General features: G+C 34.1%; 1 protein-coding gene across 2 annotated transcripts in view; it reads left to right on the top strand.

Moving 5' to 3' along the window:
* The first annotated feature begins 2,761 nt into the window (after positions 1 to 2,761).
* The window catches only part of LOC126966454 (band 4.1-like protein 4), a 91,698-nt gene continuing 70,635 nt past the window's right edge, over positions 2,762 to 23,824 (top strand). For both annotated transcript variants that reach the window (XM_050810496.1, XM_050810495.1), the window contains exon 1: positions 2,762 to 3,101. The gene's annotated coding sequence lies outside the window, so the exon portion shown is untranslated. The remainder of the gene's footprint in view (positions 3,102 to 23,824) is intronic.

The raw sequence follows: 23,824 nt of genomic DNA, 5'->3' as shown, positions 1-23,824 counted from the left end.
CAGTGATGGTTTGGTGGGGAAGTATGAAGGAGTGACTGAGCCATACTTTTGTGAGAAAGGTATCAAAATATCGGCACAAGTGTATCAAGATACCTTTCGTGAGAATGTAGTGAAGCCCCTTAACAACACCATGTTCAATAAGGAAGAATGGCCCTTCCAGCAAAACTCAGCGCTGGGTCATAAAGTTCGGTCTACGCAGTCTTAGTTGGAAACGAACGTTTCAGACTTCATCAGAGCTGAAGACTGGCCGTCGTCTAGTTCCAATCTTAATCCGCTGGATTATGATTTATGGTCAGTTTTAGAGAATACGGCTTGCTCTAAACGCCTCTAAGTTTTCTGTCTGAACTGTACTTCAGGCATAGAGCTCTGACACCGCGGGATGGTCGGCGGTGTTTTTCCGTTGTCGTCAAGAGTTGAGTTAGAGGCAAAAAGAGCGCACAGGAGATCGGCTTTCGCTTTTGCCGTATGGGCCAGGGTGTCATTCCTCATGTGCAACGGCGGCAGGGACGCCTGGTTGAAGTTACCAAGAGCAGCTATCAACAAAGACCAGAACTTGCGTGTTCCGGTCGGGTAACTGGAAAGCTGCTCGCCGATTTTGACGACGTGTTTCGCACTGGCGATTCGCCGCTTAAAAAATCTGGAGGCACGGTCATTTTAATTGCATATTTGGAACTTTGCAGTTCGGATCCTGTGAGCCCAGCGCCGCAACCCAAGTTCGATACGCCTGTTTTTTGCAGTCAGATCTGCCTGCTGTTTTAACTGACGCATCGCAGACGCAGGTATAAATATTAAATGTTATTTGCAATAGATTTTTTTTTCTGATTTTAATCATGGCAACACTATCAACATCTCTAGAACCATTACCACCAAGGCGTAGAAACTTGAAATTTGGCAGGAATATTCATTTCGCCGAGTAGAAGTCAGGTAAGAACGGATTTTTCGAAATTCCATCCACAAGAGTTTTTTTATTATGAACAGAACAACGTCAGTCGGGTCAGCTATTATTATACAAATTAAACTTATTTGACTTCCGACAGTTGTATTGCACATATAAAATGTGAAAATATAATAGGGTCATATCATTATACTTACAAGAATCATTCAAATGAATATATTAATAATGTTTATGATTCAGATTTATAGACGAAGCCCTGAGGAATATTATCACGTAAGGTAGTGATGTCAGTTACTATAAGGAGGAACTGTAGAATAATAATGAGTGACAAATCGAGTGACTCATATCACAGAGGAGGCAATAACAAACAAATTTGACTGTACTGTACTGTTCATATTATGATAGCGCTCCAAATAACTGTGATGGTAAACAATCTTATAACATCAGAAGAATCGCTAATCTTATCAAGCGTCAAAGAAATACTTACCGGTCGGAGGCTATTTTACGCAAGATTAGCCGGCTAGATTATGGGTACCACAACGGCGCCTATTTCTACCTTGAAGCAGTAATGTGTAATGTAATGTAATGCTGATCGCAATTGTAATGCCGCTCAGATTTTTTGGGTTGGCGGGGCGTGTCAATTACCATTATTGGAACGTCCTGCTCGTCTCGTCCCGTATTGGCAAAAAACAAATTAAATTGTACATTGAACCGGGGACGTTGTGTTATGAGTTATCGGTTCTACCTCTTGCGACGAGGATTCTAGGTGTTACAACTACGTGTGATAACAACCTTATATTAAGGATTGGTCTTCGCTGTGCTTTACCACTACGCCTGCGGTATACCGCAGGCGTAGTGGTGTACTCGAGCCAGTTTCGAATAATGTGTGACGTTGACGTGCCACATGCTCTGTTAAGCTTTGCTAACAATTAAACTAAAATGCCGTTTCGTAGTGTAACTTTGTAAAAATAATACTATTAATATAATATTATTAATTTCAATGTAAAATAACACCAAGCGTATAGACGATCTCATAGCCCGATAATGTGTGATCAATTTTGATTTGGCACATCGCACACAGCATTAGCTACAGCTGGTGTCATATTCAAATTACTAAGGAACTTAATAAACTTAATGAACTTAATAATTTACATTTCTTATATTTTTACATACATATATTAAATTTAATATAAAAATATAAATAAAATAAATATATATAGAGAAATCTTACTCTATTAACAGTATTTATTGGAGTTTTTAGTTTTCACCACAATATTTTTAGTGACCAAAGTACAACACAAATAACATTAGTTCCCCGTGAGCTAACTAAATAAAAAAACCTTAAATCCCAATTATTAAAAAAAAAGTAACTAATTTTAATACATTGCCAGTTAGTTATACTACTAAAATATATTAAGTATTATCAGTTAACATATAATAAAACAATTATGAAAACAATATTTAAGTTGAGAGATCTTACTATTACTCTATCTAGTGGCTCGAAACTGAACTACACGTATTTCAGACCTGTACGTAGATTTAGACCATGTACAGTACCGTAGTAATACATATACGAGTAGTTTGCAGTAAGTGATGTAGATGGCGCTTTAACGTAAATTTTGCTAACAACAACTTGTGAAAAAGCTTCTGTAAACTATATATGATATGTTAGCAAAGCTTGCTTTCATTTCTCAGTATGGATAGGCTTTCTATTTAATAGTCAAGTAAAGTGAGCAATGGATATGTAACATTTCAAATATGAGTTCCACTCCGCCTGAGCTTTCGTATTATAAACTATGAGAGAAGTTGTGAAGGCGGGATGAACAGGGCCGCTAGTCGGCAGTTCGCTCTCGTCAAGTTGCACGAGGCACTCGGCTGACGGCTCTCGGATCTCGGCAGTGAGTTCTTGTACGCTGTAGTGACAGGTGGCATATCGCAAATCACGTGTACTTTGAACACGAGACTTTCTTTTGTTTATAACTTGCTTAAATACATGCAAAGATTGTCTATCATTACGGTTTTACATTAAATTAAAGACACGTTTGAGTTATAATGTTTACTTTAAGTGTTGTGAAAGTGTACTTTTAAAATACCGGCTCCTCGACGTACAAGTTCAATTTAAATGCGAAATTGTCATAAGAATTTGTGGGCCGCAGTCGGATAATGTAGAGAAGAGTTTCACAAGAATCAAGTTTGGAAGCGATTTGTAAGTAGTTTGTTGATGATATTGTTAATTATGATACAGTTAACGGATAAGTGTGTGAATCAGAGCGCGGGAGAGGAATAACACTCTTAAGATGGTGGGAAGACACTTATGAATTGATCATTATCCATTACAGGAAGTATTGGTAGCGATACTTCGGCCTGTTGTTGTGGTAAGCAATGTACATTCAAAGAAGGCTTCACTCGGGTTGAACGCCCGTTTCGGTTGCTGCTTCCTGGCGTCTTACAGTTGATGATCTTTGGCTTGACAATTATCTTATTATCTATCGTTTATATTCAAGTTATTTCTAGGCGCAAATGCGACAAATTTTTCCGACGAGAATTAATGTAGAGTCGGACATTCCTTGTTCTAGTTAACTTGGCCAACAACCTTTACAGTGCCTGTTTTGAATTTCTAAGTAGACAATTGATATAAGTATTTGCTTATTAGACTATTATTAGAATTTCGTGATGAATTAAATATTTTCCTAAATTAAATTATAAAAAATAAACATAAAATAATGAAGCTTTTGTTGTTTATGGAATAAATTTTTACTTTCGAATCCACACGGTTTCAATTAATTAGAACTGACTTCTTTTTGATGTTACCAAATCGGAAAGTCGTATATATTTTGGGTAAAAGAATATATATAAATTTAGACTCATCATCTCTTAGCCTTAAAATAGACGGTTGACCTGAGCGGGATGCTGTAAAAACAATTTGGAGATGAACCAAGTTTTCAGGTGATCCCTAGAGCACGCAGGGTCCGAGACGACTTAAACAATGTCCTATCCGTCCATATAAGGACAAAAAAAACGGCCAAGTGAGAATCGGACTCGCCCATGAAGGGATTCCATAGCAGCAAGTATTTTTTTATGTAAAAGTTGAAAAAAAACCAACTTACTAGATCTTATTCAAACCAAGTTTCGGTGGAAGTTTGCATGGTACATAGAAAAATTAGAAACCTATACATTTTGAAGATATATCCATATACGTAATGGTTTGATGAAAATTTTTTTTGAGTTTCAGTTCAGAGTATGGGGAAAAATTTACTGTTTTTTTTTCTATTTTTGTCTATACATCGCAATGTGGTTCAAAGAATACATCTACTTACTAAGTTTCAACAGTATAGTACTTATATACTTTCTGTAAAAAGTGGTTGTGTCATACGGACGGACAGACAGACGATATGACGAATCCATAAGGGTTCCGTTTTTTTGTCATTTGGCTACGGAACCCTAATAGTGAAGAAATTCAAAGCTAGGATTAGTTCTGATTTTCAACAAATGTAGTAAGAAATTCAAACGAAATGTTAAAAACGTTTGTGTGGTAATGGTTATTATAACATAAATGAATTTCTTAATCGTACCACAGAATCGGAATACGACTTACCTTAGGCTATTAAATAATAAATAAGATATTAAATTGTTAACATATTTAAAAAAAAAGAAGCCCACTGAGTGCCTTGCGCCCGTTCTTCTCAGGTCTGAGGCATGATTTTTCGAATACGTGGTAGTTTTTGACTTACAATAACTGATATAATATTTTGAATAAAAAAAATTAATTTGAATTTTTCAAGAGAGCATTGCCAAAACAAAAATTTCTACAGCAAAAAGATATATATAGCAATACATACAAGTTGACAAAAAGTCATCGAACAAAATGGCGCTTTTAAGCTGCAATTAAATGTGAATTATTGTTGTTGGTATGTGAAGTTGTTAATTGTCTATGTACATCTGATTTAGAGGAAATTTTCACATTTAAACCAATATCTTTATAGTTTCCTAGAAAATACTCTAAATTACGTAATATTAATGGAAAATGAAAAGTGGATTTCAAATCAAAAAGTTAACCATTTCACTGTTGAAATGATTGATTGTAAGAACTTGACAGCTCCAGTTCAAGTTGCCTGAAGTTATTCATTTCGAGCGGTCCATCTTGGCCTTACTTCTGGCTCTTAATTAATATTAATAAAGCTTGGCTGATGAATATTACGTAAAGGAAACAATATCCTGGTAAATGAAATATAATTTTCAATAAAATAGATAGCATTGGCTTCGTCGGAAGTACAAACTTATCATTATATGCATAATAACTCATAAACGTTTTATTACTTAAGACCTCAACAGGAAATTGAAACATAATTTGCTTTCTGATAAGTGTATAAAAAGATAAAGAAGTCTTATTAATATACTAGCTGACCCGGCAAACGTTGTTTTGCCATATAAATTATTTTTTGGACATTGCAACATTAGTACTTTATTTTTCTAAAATAAAAGAATTTTTATAAAATAAACGTTAGTTCTTATAACATCAATTGTCAACAACCTGTCAATAAAAGTCCCGTCAAAATCGGCAGCATTTTCAGAGATTAGCCGGAACAAACAGACAAACAGGCAGACAAAAATTGTAAATCTGTTATTTTGGTGTATGTACCGTATATATATTCATATACATGTAGTAAAAAATGGTTATTTCAATATTACAAATAGACACTCCAATTTTTAACCGACTTCAAAAAAGGAGGACTACCGGAGGAGGTTACCTCAAAACTTTCGACTGGGTGAACCGATTTTGATAATTCTTTTTTTATTTGAAAGTGGTGCTTCTCGAGTGGTCTCATTGTAATTTGGTCCAGATCTGACACTGGAATCCATGAGAAAACCATAAAAGTCTTAAATTTTGCCATACATACGTATAGCAAAGTGGATGATAAATTTACGATTAACTCAATTTCGCGCCAACCGATTTCGATGATTATTTTTTTATTGGAAAGCCGGTGTCATGCAAGATAGGTTTGTTACTACATACATAGTCATAGGTGAGATGTGCTTGAGTCGTGAGGAGGCGAGAGGCGAGAGAGGGTCGCGGCGGAAGGACACCGATTCCAAAAATAACAATATTCGTAACTAGAATAAGATTAATTAATTAGATTGTATAAAAATACGCAACTATTTTTAAACTTTTTAGTGCACATTATATCTATTGTTTTGGAATATCTAGTGTATTTGAAGGCGGTTGTTTTTTTGTTAAAAATTTTATTTATGTTAATGAATAGATGTATTGATAAAATTCTTACTGAATTTCTTAATAAAAATAAAATTAAAATTAAAGTCTTGTAGTTGAGCTTTCATTTAGACTGAATCTTTTAGGTAAAGTTAGAAATTATAAAAAAAAATATTTTGGAATATTTTTGGTTTTTCAACCATTGGAAAACTGCGATATACTTTCTTTTAATCTATATATATAGAACAGAATGTATGTTTGTATGTTCCCTAATAACTCCTAAACTATTCGACCGATCTCAATGAAATCTTTTGAAATAGATTCGTTGAAGCTCAATGGAGGAATGTTTACATATATAATTTATATGGCAAAACAACGTTTGCCAAGTCAGCTAGTGTTCAATATAACCACCACATAGTCGGCGATTATAAATTAGTATAGTATATGTATATAGATACTATAAGACTAATTGTTGCTAGGAGAAGTTCTTTTTTTTAATTTCGCCTATAATATTTGTTAATATAGTTTCCCTTATTTTTAATATTATAAAGAAGAGAAAGAAAGAAAGTAACGCCTTTATTTACAAGCACACACACACACAAATAACAAAAATGAAGCAACTTAAAAATATAAAAACGGTGTTGTTTAAAAAAAGTTGCCACTCAGCAGGTGTTTTCAACACGAAAGTGTTGCAACGCTGATCTTCTGTGAACCCCGCGTGACACATGAACCTCAAGGGCGACACCTCCCCTGAATTATATTATTACTGCAAAAACTTAACTTAAAACAAGAACAAATATATATATTATAAAAACACCAGATTTTTTCACTTTACATACATATTATATCGTATTTGAAATGATTTGTAAAACAATGAAAATGAAAATCTTGATTTAAAAGAGTGGCAATGAGTTTCTTGCTACTTTAGCTCATTAGCTCAACCCTTTACGAAGTAGCGGTAAATTCAATAAGAATAAATATTTCTTTTTTGACATTTGTCATTTCCGTGACCTACATGAATTAAGTGATTTTGATTTGATTTGATTTCTCTGTCACAAACGGTCTAGGTGTCATTGTACCCATCAGCAGACCATAGACAATCAATGATTACTAAAAACCAAGCGGATGAAGAGTTTTAAAAATGTTATCACATCCCAGCTATTGGGTTCCCTGTACCACCCCACTTCATTTTAATATTATAAGAATATTTAACACAGATTGGCGTGAACATGAAAAATCACAATGACAAGTTCCAAATTCAAATATTTAAATTACTTATTTTTACTCTATTTATGGCCAGATTAAGTATATGCATATACTTTCTGGACAACCTGTATAGGTATTTAGAAGGTATGTAGTTACTTTGAAACTGAGGTCAACAACTTTGAACTTCAGTTATTAGGCTGTTGATGTTACATAATAAAAATATTATTGTACTTAAACACAATTCTCTTATTGATGTAATTGAAGATCAACTTATCGCACCTATGTTTTGACTGTTGAGAAATATACCTTGTTTTATAATTTATACTAGCTTTTACTCGCAACTTCTTCCGCGTGGTATACTTACTTTGGGAAGCATTTTTGATTTTTTACGATACTTTGCAAATAATACACATACAAACTGCTCTATCCGCTACTGGTTGCGCTCTTCTATGATACAGCGGATATCCCTTGTCATTGCGGACAGTCTCTTTAATAGTATTTCCCTGTGAACTTTAATCTCCTATTCCATCCCCATGTAGGTCGAAGTTTAAAAATTTCTCGTACAAATGTTTATAAATTACTACTTATCAAGTGCCTAAATACAAAGTTTGTGGTTTTATCTCCATTTATACAAACTTCCATCCCATAATTTAACATTTCCATTTATTTTTTAGGGTTTTAAGGTAGCCTTATGTCCTTTTCCAAGCTCCAGTCTGTCTCTGTATAACATTTCATCAAAATCGGTTCAGGGATTTAGGCGTGAAAGCGTATCAAACAAAGTTACATTCACAAATAAAATTTGAAAAACAACAAAATTTTATGAAAGATGCGGGACTCTAATACTTTGTTCAACTATCAGGTTGTGGCTTCAACAAAGCATACAAGATTTTATAACGATTCGGCACTCGAACGGTTTGCTCAGTTGGTTAGAGCACCGGCACGGAACGCTGGAGGTCGTGGGTTCAAGTCCCGCATCGTTCATAAAATTTAGTTGTTTTTCAAATTTTATCTGTGTATTAATCCTAGAAGTGAGGGTTATCACTTTAAAAAACATAACAAAAAGTTACATTCACATTTTAAATAATATAAGTAGGGATATTCGCAAAGAACATTCAAAAAACCTTTTTAAAATGTTTCTAATAGTTAATAAGTTATGAACTTGTACAAACACCCATCAAATTTATTTAACTTCAATGAAATAATTTCAATTACGTTTCAAACAGAATGAAAAACGATTTGTGTGAAGAAACACGAAGTTGCGAACTGAAGCTGAATAGAAAATTAATTAGCGAATAAAGAAAATTTAATTTAAATATTAATTATTATTATATATAAAAAGAATTTCAGTTATTCAGTTAATAATTTGTTGGATTAGTAGAGCTCTTGTTGCTACTGAAATCACAACCTTTTCTAAAGCCTCGTCTCTATAAAAGTCCTTTATATTTTCCACCTATGCTTATCGAAAATTTTAAAGAATTTCTCTAGATATATAATTGGGTCAAAAAACGTGCATATTTTAATGCTTTTATTAAGGCTTTGACGCCGCCTTGAATAAATTAGGGGAAAGTATACAATCTAAATAATATTAACATAATTTAGTTACTTCCTGTTTTCTTTCATAAATAGAAATAATAAGAAAAGTGTCTTGAACAACGAGAGAAGGGGAACTATCGATTGCCTTTTCGGTCTCGTGAATATTTTAGGCCGCTATCCCATGAAATCGCCAAAATAGCGCATTATTGAAACCATTTCCTAGCGGTTTCTATAAAGCTTTTATTTTTACAAAATATAATTATATGTCTACAGAGTATGAGAAGAAAATTCATTTTTCATTACATTTCTATCTTTAGTGGACAATGCGAAAAATAGTCACCAAAGTAGCCCTAACTTTTACAGTGGCAGCCATGTTAGATTCAATTTAGATAAAAATTGTATGAGAAATTATTTACTGTTTACCAATACTATTTGACATGACATAGTCTTGTTATTTTTGTAATGAAATTTGTATTAAGCATGTTTTTAATAAATTAAAAATGTTTCAAATTCTGAATTAAAACTATGGCAATGTTGTGCTAGAGAGGTAACCTAGCACCGCTCGATTCCTCAAGGCCGTTGGCTCGGTCCCCAGCCTTAAATAAAAATGTTATTTAAACTTAGCTTGTATCGGTCCGTTCCTAGGGTACAGTTTCTATGTTATTTTCATTCCATTTGATGCATGAATCATTATTGAAGTGAAAACTTCTTCAGAGGCGTTGATTACTTATCTTGGGATGGTTATAAAATGTTAAACTCGCCTCAGGACAAGTGGCCTGACGGAAAATTCGTATGATAGTCATTGAAATTATGGATGTAAGATTTATTCTTCTAACTAATTAGTTAGTACTAGAATTATAGTTTGGCTATTTCAACTTAATAATCATAGAGTTATTGGAGCAGTGGTTGAATCATTGTGATCGCGAAGCCGAAACAAGGTTGAGGGATTGAAACTCAGCCGGGAAATATTTTTACATTTTATTTATTTGGTTTTTAAGCTTTGTAATTCCTGAAGACTCTCCTAAGCCGATAGTTATGGAAAATAATATAATAATAAATAATATAATAGCGCAATAAATAAATTTAACTTTACACATACTTTTATACAGATAATTAAAGCAATCAGTGCGAAATTATTCGTTAGTTATTGTTCATGTTTTCACTACTGCCGGCACTACCGGAGTGAAACCCGTTATTTTTTTTTCTATAGAGCTGATGGAAACGTGATGAAGTTGGCTGTCTGGCTAAACATAGATTTTTTTTCCAGTTTAATAAAAATGCTAGGCTTGTACGACATGTTACACAACCCCCACGCATAAAATCTTTATTTTAGAATTTGAACAATCGAGCACGTGTGTGACGTGTGTTGTTACACAGAAGTGTAACCAGTATTTGATGAAGTTCAACATGCCGCGTTATATTTTTTTTTATTACAATACGGGACGAGACCAGCATGTCGTTCAGCTGATGGTAATAACGCCCTGCCCATTACAATGCAGGATTCTTGAAAAAACCAAAAATTCTGAGCGGCACTACAACTGCGCTCGTCAGCTTGTGTCATGTGAGAGATGTTAAGTCTCATTTGCCCAGTAATTTACTATTTACTAGCTACGGCGCAAACCGATACACAGTAATGCTTAAACATTATTGCTTCACGGCAGATATACATCTAGCTGGCATCCTGTGCAAAGGAGCCTCCCACTAACTAACTATTTACTCTCCTCCAAGTAAACATGTGAGTGCTATAGTAATTAGGTTTAAGAAACTAAAATCGTATTCCTATCACATTAGTAGAATCACATGCTAACTTCGTTAGACTAAAATCTAAATGAATATTCGTTGTCATTCAGTAGCTAAGCCACAGTACAGAAACTACTACAGTACAGTACACTCACACAAACATGCGCATCTACGAGGCCCCTGAGCACACTCCCAAAAATATCGAAAATGATACCCATTATGATTTTATTGTAAATGTCACATCCGCCATGTTGGATCTCAAAATAGATGTCATATTCGTTATTGACAGTCACGAAAACGATAATCTCCCTGTCTAGACATGTTCGTGGGATGACTGCAGGAAAGAGTTTCTTAAGACTGTGGTAGAAGTGAAACTTCATCGGACAAAGTTTAAAAATACACATTTCAAAGTTTCCCGTCAATATTTCAACGAAAATTAAAAAATATTTCCAAGAAAAACATGCAATAAAAAAGTTGGTTAAAAATATTACATAACAGTTATCATGTAGACTATAATATTGCATTAGACACTGTATAGCTGTCTTACATACACTCTACATAAAAATCTTACGCTTTTTACTAAACTAAACTGCAAAACTACAGTCGAATTGAGAACCTCTTCCTATTTAAAAGTCGGTTGAAAAATAACCTGACAACCCTATTGCTTTAATGGAGTGTACGCAAATGTAGGTAACGATTTTATCAACAAGGCTTAGTTTCCATACTGATACATATGTCTACTGTGGCTAAGGCGAAGTTACTATTGTCATTCATATCTAACAAAAGGTAGATATTATACTGAATGTAGGTATGTATGTACATCGCTGTACCATGTCCATTTCCGATTAGCAGATTCAATTGTGTCCGTCAAAGGGCTTTTGGTACAATGATCATGGACAGAGCGGGGAGAACAATGCCATTTTGGTATACGTTTGATAATAATTGCATTCAGAATTCTATACTTAAGCACTTTGATGAATTGTGTGATCATGACGTCATAAATGTCTCTCATGTAATAAAAAGGCATAAAAGACATTTATTTTCTCAAAATCGATTCCTTTAGAATTCTTTTTGATGTCATTTCTATAATAATAATAATATACTCGACACTACTACCGCTTCGGAAACAAATGGCGCTCCGAGAGAGAAGAAGCGGCGCAAGAAACAATCCCAGCATTCTTATTTGCGCTCTTTAAAAAAAAAATATACAATATTGTATTGTCATTGCTATTGCTATAAGATAATCATAATCTAGTCCCAGTCTGTCCGAACACTTAGATATTCAGCTGTGGAGTAGTAGGATTTACGACAGTCATTTTTTAATACAACATTTAAATTTATTTATAGACTTTATTATAAAAGTATATATATTATTTACCTTTAAAGCTATTATGTATCTTATGTATATAATTAGACACAGTTGCACACTTTATTTATTCGTCTTAATATTGCTGTTGTAACTTCCGGTAGAGCATTTATAGCAGTCCCGTGTAAGACATTTACTTAGAAATATAAAAGAAAATAAAGACTTTACATACTAGCTTTTACCCGGGCCTTCGACCGATTTGAATAGTTACTTTGGGGAATAATTTTTAATTTTTTAGAATACTTTAAATTAAATAAAAAAAAAATTAAATAAAACACAATCATACAAACTTTGAATTAAATTCGAATTCCAACTTCGCACGACACACCACAAGTTAGGTTATCATCCTCACCATCTGGATGTGTGGCGGTCGTCAACAGTGCGGTTTTCATAGAGATTTCTTCCACGTACTACAAAGCTGTGAAATGAACTTCCATGTGCGGTGTTTCTGGGACAATACGACATGGGTACCTTCAAAAAAAGCGCGTACACCTTCCTTCAAGGTCGGCAACGCTACTGTAATTCCTCTGGTGTTGCAGAAGATAGTGGGCGACGGTGATTACCTAACACCAGGTGACCCGTACGCTCGTTTGTCCTCCTTTTCCATAAAAAAATAAAAACTGCTTTTTCCGCTGCTGTCAGTTCTCTTCTATGATACAGCGGATATGCCTTGTCATTGTGGACAGTCTCTTTAATAGTATTTCCCTGTGAACTTTGATCTCCTATTAATTCAAATTAAATCAAAGTTTCAAAAGTGCTTGAACCAATGTTAATAAATTATTTTATAACACATAGCTCAATAAAAAAGTTTCATGGTTTTATCTTCGATAATGACGAATTTTCATACAAATTGCCTGAAATACGGTATTATTTTTAAAAGGTATCCATTTTCAAGCTCTAGTCTATGTCTGTACTAAATTTTATCATAATCGGTTCGGTGGTTTAGGCGTGTAAGCGTAACAAATAAACTTACATTCACATTTATATTATATTCACATATACAGGATGTCCCTAAGTTATGGGACATGAAGGGAAAGTACCTTAAATATTGAAGATAGGCTATTTTACTGAAAGAAGACTTTATGTTATTTTTAAAAGTTAGTAATTCTGCATTCAAAGATTTTCTAAAAATTACTTACCTCGTCTGGGAATCGAATCGACTTAAATGTAAAAAAAAACACCCCCACTTTTATGATGCCAATCGAAAGAATGACCAATAACTAATAACTTCTTCTTAAATAACATAGTATTTTAAAAGAAAGGAACAACGTAAAATGAATGTTTTCCTACTTGGATTGGTACGAATGGACCGATTAGATGGCCGGCCAGATCCCCGGACCTTACACCATTAGATTTCTTCTTTTGGGGATATGTGAAAGAAATGCTATACAAAAAGCGATACGAGAACGTGGGCGAGTTACAAACAGAATTGTATTGCCATATCATATCGAGTATTCACCATAAAATGATAAGAAAATCAACAGGCAGCGGACTCATTAAAAGATCGGCGATTTGCGTAAGACAAGAGAGATCACATTTTGAGCACAGATTGACTACTTTCTTTTAAAATACTATGTTACTCAAGAAGAGTTATTAGTTTTTGGCCATTCTTTCGATTGGCATCATAAAAGTAGGGGTGTTTTTTTTAAACATTTAAGTCGGTTCAAGTCCCAGACGAGGCAAGTAATTTTTAGAAAATCTTTGAATGCAGAATTACTAACTTTTAAAAATAATATAAAATCTTCTTTCAGTAAAATAGCCTATCTTCGATATTTAAGGTACTTTCCCTTCATATCCCATAACTTTGAGACACCCTGTATAGTAGGGATTATTGTAGCAAAAAAAAACTATCTTTTAAACATTTCATAATAATAATTATACTTGACTGTTTAAAGTCGAATTATACAGACGATAAACTTCTATTAAAATCCCATCATTTAGCCCGCAAAGTTACAATTACAATAAAATTAATTTCAATGTGGTAACAAGAATCATTAAAAGTTAAAGCAACACACTTCTAAGGCTTGAAAGTAACAGCGGAAAAGTATCGAAACTCGAAACGCTTAATGAGTCCGTACATAAATATTTTCTGGAACCAAAGTTTTTCCCGTGAAACTCTCGAGTGCCACTTAATTATTGTATGAACGGGCACGCAGCCGCGGGGAAGTTTGCACTCGCTACAAGTCAAGTGGCCGTCACGAACAGTTTGCGGTCAAAACTTTCAATACAAATCGAACTAACACTGCTCCTACTTCACGGTACACTTCAGACGGATTCTCAAAGTTTCGTTGTTATTTAATTTAACCTCTCGTTATGCGGGCGTGACGCTGAATCGACGAACGACGGCCCGTTCGCCCCATTGTTGCCAACTTTGCACGAATTTGTTGCCATCGCGTTTAATTTGAAGCATTTAGTGCGAAACGAGAGACGCTTGTGTCACAAAGCGAGTGCGGTGAGATCCGAGACTGAACTTTTATAGGGTTCTTCGTTAGTTGCTCACTCAGAGTCAAAGGGGGTAGATTATGCCTACGACGTGGCGGAACACTGAAAATAATAAAAGACTCGAAGCGTTTGAAACTTTTCGAGAAGTAGAGCGTTGTTGGTTTTTAATTTGGCCGGCCTTACTTACGCAAATGTGGTCAAAGTTTTATAGCTTTAGCTCCGAGAAAATAAATTTAAAATGGTTTTTATATTGTACCTACTGTATAAATTAGTTATAAAATAGTACATTACGCACCTAGGCAGAAAAGTAGGTCATTCTTACCCGCGGAATAGTGACAATCGCGGGTGGAAATGTCTTACTTATCTCACGTGGTGCGTAGGTATACGATTTTTTTCACACCTGGATAAAAATCTCGCTTTAAGTCCCTGGTACGAGGGACAAAATTCGTCTTGCCGGGAGAGGATCGACCACATTTGTCCCTCGTACCAGGGACTGAAAGACAGCTTTTCATCGAGGTGGGAAATAAGTTAATTTTTAAATTAAACAACCTGTTTTTGTGATATGTTATTGTCAACTATAGTCTTTTTTTATAACAATAAAGGACGAGGCGAGCAGGACGTTCAGCAGATGTTAAGTCTTATTTGCCCAGTAATTTCACTAGCTACGGAGCACTTCAGACCGAAGAACAATAACGATTACACATTACTGCTTTATGGCAGACTTCACGGCAGATGGCATCTTGTGCAAAGGAGCCACCCACTGGTAAAATATTTATTTAATACTGATATTAAAATAAACAAGTGTTTTTATATAAGCAGTTAGAGGCCGACGGTCATGAATGATTCATTAATCTATTTTGATGTTGTGATTTCTTTCTGTCTCTACACTATAATAAGCAGTTGGGTGGACTAGTTTTGTTCCCAAGCCAGTTTTAAGAATTTTAAACTGTGGGTGGAGTAGTCGACATATGAAGGTAAACCTCCGTGGAGCACTCTAGTGATTGTTACGAGAACGGGATGGCCCCAGGCTACCTGCCGTAATTTGAGGCTCAACAAATTACTCATAATAATGAACCACTTAAAAACAACCGACCGAAATTGTAGCCAAGAGTTTGACTCAGTCTGTTATTGTTTTAATAATATCCGTTTCGTATTCGAATTGTTTCGCTTTTGAACTGAAAACTCCTTTAGCGGCGTTGAGCAATTTTCTTGGGATGGGAAAATGATAAACTCGCGTTTTGACACTTGTCCTGATGATTTAATACAGAGTTTTTGTACCAGGTAATCATAGTTGAAGTTGTCTTATGTATGACGCGAGTCTACCTTAATATATTCTGACGTCATTCGCATGACGTAATTACTGCATAGATACCAGGAGAACATAAATATGGGAGCGGTGAAGTGAATACTTCTTTAGCGGCGTTGAGCACTTTTCTTGTGAGGGGTATAAAATGTTAAACTCGCGTCATGACACGTGTCCTGATCGAAAATTCGTAATACAATTTTATACAGTGTTTTGGTACCAGGGAATCATAGTTGAAGAAAAGATTGTCTTATGTATGTATGATTTGAGTATACCTTTTAATATTTTCTGACGTCGTTCGCACGACGAAATTACTGCATAGATAACAGAAGAACATAAATATGGTATCGGTGAAGTGAAAACGTCCTTAGCGGCGTTGACAACTTTTCTTGAGATGGGTATAAAATATTAAACTTGCGTCATGACACGTGTCCTGATCGAAAATTCGTAATACAATTTTATACAGTGTTTTGGTACTAGGCAATCATAGTTGAAGAAAAGATTGTCTTATGTGTTGTTGTTCTGATATTATGGATGAAAGTTGATTTTTCTGAGAGATAAACTTTTTAATGGAAAATAATTGTAATAGTTCTGAATCGTTAAACTTTTTATGTAATACTAGCAGACCCGGCAAACATTGTTTTGCCATTTAAATTATTTTTAGAGTTGGACCGTTTCTTGGACATTGCTTTATTTTTTTTTAATAAACGTAGTCTAAGTTACTCCTTATTACATCAGCTACCTGCCAATAAAAGTCACCGGATTAGACGGAACAAACAGACAGACAGGCAAAAATTGTAAAAAATGTTATTTTAGTGCATATACGGTACGTCTATGTATTCATAATATACATTTAGTAAAAAACGGTTATTTCAATATTACAAACAGACACTCCAATTATATTTCAATGTATAGATAATTCACACAATATTTTTATAAATTATAGCCTATATGTTATTCTGGTGTGTAAGCTATATTATTGCAAAGTTTCATCAAAATCCATTCAGTAGTGTTTGCGTTAAAGAAGTTCAAACATACATCCAGACATACAAACTTTCACATTTATAATATTAATAGGATTAATTGGCATTTTTTGTGCAATGAATGAATATTGTGTTTAACCACATTAATTCTAGTTCTTTTACTCGTATACTGATAAATAAAGTATTTCGTGTGAAATTATTCCCTTACTATTCAAAAATGCACAACTTTAATGTTCAAGTTTTCACTTCTGCTGGCATTCCTATAGTGCAACCCGTATTTTTTTTATTTTGGAACAAAGTTCCTCATGGGACGATGCAGAGGGGTACCCTAACCGGGAAAAAATGTCCGAAACGTAAGACATGAAGTATGACAACCCTCTTCATGTCCGTTGAAGCTTTGCTACGCGACAATATCTTGATGGTTATTTAATAATGGAACATGAATATTATTATATATTTTTTATAAATCATTGTAAATAAAATAAAGTTGATAAATTTGGAAAGTAGTTTTTTTTTTTATTTTTATCAATAATAAAATCAGAATAAAAAATGTATACCCGAGTAATTATTTTATTTATATCTCGAATAGAATTTAAAATTAATATTTATATAATAAGGAACTTCGTTCCTATCCGGTGTCCCACGACACCACACGGCTTTTGAGGCAGCGTTGGAGACTCGTTCGCGATTCGCAAGCACTTTAAGCAATCTATCCCACCGTATGTCGCCGATCTGATATCATTTGTAAGCGGGTCGCGTGTTTCTGGCGCACTTCCAAGCAAGCACTTGAGTCCGAGTCATTTGTTAACTTCATTTCATAGATAGTAATATTGTATTTGATACAGCAATGTTGTGTACTTGATGAAAATTGTCTCGTTAACTTTAAAACAGCGCGCCATATCCATCAGTTTAAGTTTGTTTATTCGAAACGAATATACAGTTTTGCAATGCGATGCAATCAATCAAAACTTAGTCATATAATATATAAACTTGTTATAACGTTTAAGCCTATTGTTTTCTAAAGATAATGTTTAATATTATTTCATATGCTTATTGTCTGCCATTTAATCATTTAAACAACTTTGTGAACGACACGCAGTGACACCTACCAGTGAAAAGCTCCTTTTGCACAGGATCCTGGCTAGATTATGGGTACCACAACGCCTATTTCTGCCGTGAAATTACTGAGCAAATGACACTTAACATCGTATGTCTCAAGGTGAGGGGCGCAATTGTAGTGCCGTTCAGAATTTTTGGGTTATTTAACAATCCTGAAAGGTACTGCATTGTAATGGGCAGGGCGAATCAATTACCAACAGGTGAACGTCCTGCATGTCTCGCCGATTATCTACAAAAAAAAAAACCCACCATCCATTTATCACAAATTTTTGTACAGGACTATGCGTAAGATGTAGGTATAATATTTATATTATATCTTACAGAAAATGATACCTTATTAAGTATTTTTTTTAAACTGTGTAGATATATTTAGAACAATTACACATGCCTTGATAATCCCTCATACCTAGGCCAAGCAGACTGTACAGGGAATTCACTATCAGGGATATTTCTGTTCTATAATAATTTGGCAAAAATTTAAAATAAAACTTGTAAAATCACTTGCCTCTCAAGTGGGAGATGTTAAGCACTAACTTCTTAGAATTGTAAATGTGGTGTGTTTCCTCACAATTAATCTTTTTGAATGTTCAATTTTATATCCTTTAATTCTACCCATAAGTTCTGTCGCATGTTGTAAGCAGCTGCCTATAAATGGAATTATGTACAAATATAGTAGTACTAAAGACTTGAATAATGTACAATTTTATATATGTGTAATTCTGTTGGTGGTTCGAATAAAATAAAATAAACCGAAATTTTCACCTCAGTGTTAAGAGGGATGCAGCCTGCAGGAGTGCGCATTTCATTGTGTTGAAAGAGCTTCAAGAGTGTCAACTTTACGAGCCAACACAAGAGGGCTATCAGCTGAGATATGGCCTCTAACACTCCATGCCCGAATACAAAACACATCACACGACATAACCCATAAAGTTCCCAGTGCTATGTGTTCACAAATGCGTGAGTTACGATCACATAAAAGTGAACACTCATCTTACACTATTAACCTAGAAATTCTTGTGCGTTCCGAAAGCTTAACAAATCTGGCCATTGATTCAAAAGATTTTTTTTTTTAAATTTAGCAAAAATCAAATACACTTTATTCAAATAAGGTTAAACTAAGTGCTTTTCGTTATTTAACTTGCTTATAGTCATTATAAATTACTGAATCTACTATATTATAGCCAAAACAAATAGAAACATTGAAAAAAAATCGGTATTCTGTTATAGTACTTTGTTGATACATGGATATACCTATTTATTTAATCATAAGCTGTTTTTTATTTATCAAACAGATAATTAAACTTTATTCATAGGCATATATTTTCTTTCGTTGTAGCTTATGTTAGACACAATTTTTAAGTTCCTCAATTATGGTAATCTGCGAGGAAAATTAATCTCTTACGAAAAATGAAAAATTTTACAAAAAATAAATGATAAAGCCGTCTTAAATATATCTTTTCATTGATTTTCACGGGGAAATGAATAGACAGCGTAAAGCACGCTCGTCTAAATGTTTATATATTAATACGTGATACCTTTTAATGGAGAAGAAGTGCAGAAAGCGAAAATGAATACTATTGTAAAATGTATTATTCATAAATTAATTAGTACAATAATTGTTTACATTCTCAGCCACAATATCAAATCAGTGCAAAATTTAGTATAAAATTATTAAAGTCCATTCTATCCCTACTTATAAATGTAAATGTAAGGTTGTTTGTTCCTCTTTCACGCTTAAACAACTGAACTGGTTTTGATGAAATTGAGTACAGAGATAGAAAAGAGCTTGGGAAAGGACATAGGCTAAATTTTATCACAAATAAAAGGCTTGGCAGGGTTGAAATAAGGGTGGAAGTTTGTATGGAAGCTCGTCATTATCGAAGATAACGCTATGTAAATAAATATTTGTTCTAGCGTTTTTAAAACAAACACCTATGTAGGGAGAAAAGGGTGTACAAAATTTCTAAAGTTTGTAGCTTATAAAAATGTATTAACCACAGCAGTTTCTTTGTTTATTATTTGCAAAGTAAGTGTATTAAAAAATAAATAATGCTCCCCAAAGTAACTAATGCACGCGGACGAAGTCGCGGGTATAAGCTAATGAATAAAAAAAACATTCACGTTTAATATTTAAAAAAAAAAGTATAACAGATCAATTTTGACCTAGCTTAGATGAATGTGTGTACAGTGTACGGGTCCTGCACTTCATCCCACGACAATGGCCGGCTGTTACGTTGAGAAAATTACTTTTTCTTCAGATAAATTATTCATTCTTCATAACTTTTATTAAGTTGTTCTCTTAAGTCATTTATTATAATGGGCTATTTTCTTAAGCTTTCTGGCTTGTATTGTTTTATATTATAATTTATGCGTGGCTTGGTTTTATTCAAGCTTTTTTCTTTCATTTATAATATGCGAATATTTCTTTATTTGTTTGTGATATTTTCATGTCTAACTACTGTACCGGTTGTCATGCATTTTGCCCACACGTTGATAGGGGTAGCGAAAAGGTAAAGGTTAAGTATTTACTTTTTATCTGAATAAGAAATATATTTGAAGCCGATTACAGAAGCTAGTTCTGCTCTGCATACTATATAATACTAGCCGTTCAGCCGAATTGTAAACGGAAATAAATTAAACAATAAAAAAATAAGTAACCATTAACCACCTAGGATTAATTTCTCATCGAATGGTGGTAGTTGCATGTCGATACGATCAGTGGTTTAGGCGTGAAAGAGCCTCTAACAAAGATCATTTTCATTTGTATACAGAAGATATATATATATATATAGATTACTAGCTGACCCGACAAACTTTGTTGTGTACATAATCAATAAATTACTGTTTTTTTATATAATTTGTCAATAATATTTCATAACATCAAAAATTATTTCGTAAAATATGCTCCTTGTTGTTATAATGAAATTGTTTCATGACATAACTGTCACACAGTGCGTCAATAAATTCTCTCATAGAAAATATGTTCATATAAAACAAATACAGGAAATAAAAATAATAATGTATCCCAAATCGAAATAAAAACTATCCTATACCTCAAGTTGGACTAAACTGCACTCCATGAAGTATTTCCCATTTAAATACGTTGATTAGTTTTGGAGTCCATCGTGACACGTAATTTATATATATTAAGATACCTTCTCTTTATTATTTTAGGACGTTTGCCTGTTATCTGTTTCTCAAGCGAATGAGTTCGATCCCGAAACGTGAAATCCTTGCAATTGAATATTCGATGCAATCTTCTGTAGTCTGTTGTGTTCAAATGTTTGATGAACTAATTAATTAACTTGAGACATAAATCACAATTGATTGTAAACTTGATAAATGATCACTTTTATCCATTTCCACATTGAATGGCTGACTTTTTCATATCAAAGTTGTGAGGCATTCAAACTTTCGATCGTATTAATGAATTCACGATCTATTAGCCAAACGTATGTCATTGGATATTGACTCGATTCGACAGCGGCAGTCTATACATCTGTATTGGCGAGTTAGACACAATACTATGCAGTATGTATATATATGTTACTCATTGCGATATATTTCACGAGTGTCATGAACGTTGTAAAGGTAATCATGATGCGTTCCGAGCGATTTTGTGAGTCGTCAGTCCATTTGAATTGGATGAAAATGTTTTGTTTGATTTCAGCGGCAATTCAAATAAAAGTTGATTGCATAGAGTTCATTTGTGTATTTATAAAATACGAAACATATTCACAGCTCCGATGAATTTCCGGAGATAGTAATTTTGCAATTTTCGATAATACCTAAACGACTTTTTAATACCACCATACAAATGTTTTGAGTATCCTTGAGTGTTAATTTCGCCAATATTTATCTTTAAACAATTTGACACGTGTTTTGCACTGGGGTATCCTCAGGAGATGTTGACTCGCCAAGCTCTAGCACGAGACTGGTATTGGCGGAATTAACACTCACGAAGACTCAAAACATTTGGATGATTATGGATTTTTGCAAAATAACGCCTACTTAAATATATTATCTTAATACCACCATTCTAAATAATTTGCTGTATAATTAAATAGAACAATTTGCTAAGTTTCTAAGAATATATTTCATATAATACAATGACTAATATTCGAACAGTAATTGGGCAGAGTAACGCCCTAACTTGTCAACCGTGCAGCGGAAGTGTTTCGACGCTATATTTTTTGCGCCCAGACGAAGGGAAAGGGCTACCCTCCGGCAGCCTAAGTCTGCGTTGGTTATGTGAGACTCACGTAAAACCTAAGTGCCTACCCACTAAACACCACCTAAGGTTGCCTCTGGGCAAGTCCCCTCTAAGCTTTCATTGAAGGCGACCTTCTCTTGGGGAGAGAGAGCCGCAAGCGGCACTCCCTATGGAGTATCCGCTGGGATATAGCACAGAAGGTGCTATCTAATTTCGACTTGTGACATCAGAAGGATGATCACAAACTAGAGGTGACGCTAGGAAGACATCGCCTTTTATGGACACCTTCACTCTGTCCACCTGTCACTGTCAACAATATATTACATTTGTTTTTTGGGGGAGAGGTGGTTTGTGTACTAAGAGGACATAAGTCCTCTCGCACGTTGTGAACCTCACGGATCTATTGTGTTGTTTTCCTATCAAAACTAGGTATATATATTTCTACAATACTCCTTGAGAGGAGGAGGTCCACCCTAGGAGAGGATCCTTTTTGAACTCGGGTGGGAGTTCATGTCCTCCCAGAGGCTCTATTTCGTGTGGAGTGACTGCATTCGCACAGGATGTCACAAGGTGTTTCATTCCTTCTGGATGGTTGGTCTTCACACTACATAAAGCAGCGTAACACATCCCAGCCTAAATTTATTAACTATAAACCTAACCAATTGAAAAATTGACTTGAATTTTTTCCCAACAAGGGAAGTTATTCTTTCAAGTGTGTGGATGGTTATGATACCATGATTTAAAAAAAATAATATTTGTTACTGTGAACAAATTATTAATGCACCGTCTTTTAGTAATAGCCACGCAGGTGCATAATTTGGTCGTTAAATTAAAATTATTAATAATCGATAAAGAGTTCCAGGAGTTGGGACATTTTGAAATATTAATAGTTTTTGAGTTATGAGCGAAAAACTAATTGCTATCTCTTTTTCATCTCAATTGGTCAGAAACAATTTTAACTTTTTATTTGCTAAATATAGAAATGGTAAAATAATAGTGAGTCCTTTATTTCATAAAATTCATGTCATTGCTTTGACAACATTCAATTCATAACAGCGCTCGCGTGAGCTAAAGCACTTTGTTTTAATTGCTTGTAATTAAAGTTTAATTAAACACACCTTTTTGATGTTTATTTCAAATTCGGTTCAAGAGTGTGCTTGTAGGTATAATATTTATAACACTTTAATACATTAACACAGACTATTAATACGATGGGTGTACAAAGGACGTACCATTCTCAATTTACATCACATTTCAGGCCTTAAATATATTTTCCACTTTTCTTTTAAAGATGTATCTTAAGATCTTATTCTAAACCTTTCAAGATGAAGTTTAAACTAGGTCATAAAAATTGCTTTTCATATTTATTGAAATTCTACCCATGACCGGACCGAGCATTATACAACTAAAATGACTCAAAAACATGGCATTATCGAGGTTAAGTAATTATCCAGGGATGTTAACGGCCGTTCCCAATATACTATCTACAGATAGAGATACATTACTACCTTCTACTGTCAGTAATTAGTTGCCTATAATCTGAAGCTGTCCCAATATACCCGATAAGCCATTCTTATCGCCTTATATTGGGACGCGTGAATTGCAATTTCCATACAATCTTCTATGGCAGGTAAGCTATACGTCGTCCCATTGACAGACAGCATGTACGGATAAGGTGAGTTACCGTCGATAAGTTTATTGCGACATAAAATTCAACGATTGTTACGATTTTTTTCTCAAGTAAGCGATAGACTGAATATTGGGAACGGCCGTAAAAAGACCACACAGATCACTTGAAAATATTTTTTATTATTA

This window comes from Leptidea sinapis, chromosome 10 (assembly GCF_905404315.1).
Source record: "Leptidea sinapis chromosome 10, ilLepSina1.1, whole genome shotgun sequence".
Taxonomy (NCBI): domain Eukaryota; kingdom Metazoa; phylum Arthropoda; class Insecta; order Lepidoptera; family Pieridae; genus Leptidea; species Leptidea sinapis.
The sequence above is the reverse complement of the archived record's forward strand: the minus strand, read 5'-3'. Positions and strand labels throughout refer to the sequence as shown.